The sequence below is a fragment of the Nestor notabilis genome, unplaced genomic scaffold, assembly GCF_000696875.1.
Source record: "Nestor notabilis isolate BGI_N333 unplaced genomic scaffold, ASM69687v1 scaffold30834, whole genome shotgun sequence".
NCBI lineage: Eukaryota > Metazoa > Chordata > Aves > Psittaciformes > Psittacidae > Nestor > Nestor notabilis.
Genome location: NW_009926491.1, coordinates 1386 through 4257, shown reverse-complemented (window position 1 = coordinate 4257; position 2872 = coordinate 1386).

Below are 2872 nucleotides of genomic sequence, written 5' to 3'. Positions count from 1 at the left end.
TCCTGCTGTATTTTATTAACAATTTATGTAGCCTGAGAAAGCATCTGGAGAACAGGCTCCGATGTCTGTGGTTCCTATAGTAGGCACCCTACCCATCTGAAACCAATCAAACCTGTAACTTGGTGTGATACAGCCTGAGTGTAAGCCACAGGGCACAGAAGGCGGCATTGCACGTGTGTAAGTTCAGTGGGTATTTCACAACTACTGCATTTTAAGCTCTGCTTTTGGTGACCTGTAGAAAGAAGGTTCATTTGTTTGAAATAATTTTCACACCTTTTATCATTAATAAAAGAGGCAGTGCAGAAACACTGCAAAATAAATAGCATGAAAATTATGGAAAAGTATTTTGAGCTTATATTTCTGTTATTTAACTTTTTTGCACGCACAAACTGAAACTGGAAAACACACAGTTAGTGCCAGTATGGAGTAAGTGGGACCTCAAAAAGAGCCAGAAGGTTCACTCCTTGGTGACAAGAAATGGAGAGGCACAGAGCAGAGAATTGACATGTCCAGGTCCACCACAGCTCTTCAGCCTCTCATTTGCGTTTGTTGCAGTCTTGCAGCTTCCTCCTGCTGCTGGTGCCTCTGCTGAGGACTGGACCATGAGGTGAGTGCTCCAGGAACACCCACATGCTGCAGAAGTAGACAGAGCAGTTGTGTAGGTCCCAGGATTGCAGTCCTCTCTTTCACAGTACACGCTGAGCGCAATTGAGGCTGCCCTGTTCGGGCCACGGCTGCTCTCCCCTCCCAAAAGTGAGCCAATCTAGCTCAGTCCAGCTCAAGAACTGTTGGTGGTGGCACTACATGGCCATGTCCACCCAGTCTGCTTCCAGAGAGGGTCCACAGTTCCCACTGGCAGTGATGGTTCTCTCACCCATGCTCACTCCTTGTGCATTGCCTGGGGACACATGGGCCAACATAGGCCACAGCCGTACTGTGGGCACTGCGCACACTGTCCTTCCAACTCAGAGATTATGGGGTGTTACTTACCTTTCATAGGAAGATGATCCACTACTATTCTTTGGGCTTTTATAAGACACGGTTCCATTCAAGAGCAAACAGAATTCACAGTTCAATTCAAGAGCAATTCAAAAGGCCCTGTCTTTAATTAGATCACAGGCTAATTAAAAAAGGCACATGGTCTAGTATTACACCATTCTCAATGCTGGTAAGTATTTGCTAAAGTGCTTCAGGAACTCATACTGGAAAAAATAGTAATATGGAACTGGCCTAGGAAAACACCAGCTAAGGATCATAAATGTAAGATAAATAACACCCCATAATCTCAGAGTTGAAAGGAGGATGTTATCATGTCCCATGGATCAACGTCCGTATTTACCATGTCATTAATGCCCTGTGGATCGCAGTTGGCAGGACACAAATTCACTTCACAGAAGGCACATGAGGGCTGCATGATTTCTAAGTGTCTCTCTGGGGAAGCTCTTGCAATATTGAGCACATACGTAAGTTAAAAGCCCTTTTTCTTTACTTGTATAGACACTATTGTGGTTGTCCCAGCAGAGAGCTAGTTCAATGAGAATATGGGTTTTATTGAAAACACAAGAAATAGCTACATAAAAGTCAAAGCATGTCTGGGTGTTCACTGCAGCACCCCACAATTCCATTTCAGTGTGGGTTATTCCTACAGCTGGGGAAGGGGATGAGTGTTAGCAATGAGGAGACACCATGGCTGAAGGCTGGCAAGACAATGGAAGTGGAAGCTGCTCACACCTCCCAGGACAAGCCCGAATCTTGCAGTGTGAAGGGAAGATGGTCATGGGGAGTGTGTGGGTTGAAGCAATATTGCCACGCTTACCAATCCAGAGATGCAGGAACAAATGTATAAGACTACTCCCTCCGTAGTAAACCTTAAGAGCCCTTGAAGGAATGCCAGGAGGGGTGGTTGTAGGTATGGATCCCATGCAGTTTCTATTATGACAATCTGGCTACAGGTGCTCAGTAGCTCTTGTCACTCAGAGGTGAGGAATTCCCAACAGCTTCAGCAAAATTCATTTAACTCTTCTGAATTCTGTTTCAATGCAGCCAAGATGCTTCTGCAGAAAATGCCAATGACCAGACACATATTCCATACACTTGTCAATAACAGGTCTTGCATTAGATTTCAGCACCAGTGAAACAGAAGGAGGAAATGTAGGTTAGTAGGAAATGAAGTCAAGAGCCCTCTCAGCCAGATTTCCTCCAAGCCGCCTCATTCACATATACACCATCTCCAGCTTCTGGTGGCAACAGTCACATTTTCACAGCAGTTGTGTTGCCAGCATCTTGCTGCTGAGAGGGAGGCCCCTTTCTTGAAGGATCCCACAGTAACTAGTTGCCAGCTGGACTTCATACAGTTGATACGACCCTTCAGCCCAACCATCCACCCAGTTTCTCACTCCCTTCACACTCTACTCACCCAGCCCAAATCTCACCAACCTGGCTACAAGTAGACTGCTGGGAGACCATGTCAAAGGCCTTGATAAAGTCAAGGCTACTCTCAAGCAATACAACATCAAGTGCCCTCCTGTTGTCCACACAGGCTGTGGCCTCATTGCAGAAGGTAATGAGGTTGGTCATTGCTAAATCCCTGATGGCCGCTCCCAGTCACTTTCTTGTCCTTCACGTGCTTCGAAATAGCTTCCAAGAGGATGTGCTGTCCACTCTTCCCAGGGACTGAGTTAAGGCTGACCAGCTGAGAGCTGTGTGGCTCCTCCTGTCCATTTCAAACAACAGGTATGACATTTGCCCTTTTTTCAATCATCAGGAACTTTTACCAATTACCAGGACCTTTCAGAGATGAGAGAAACCAGTCTTGAGACTACATTGGCAAGTATCCTTGGCACCCTCAAATGCATCCCTTCTGGTCCCATGT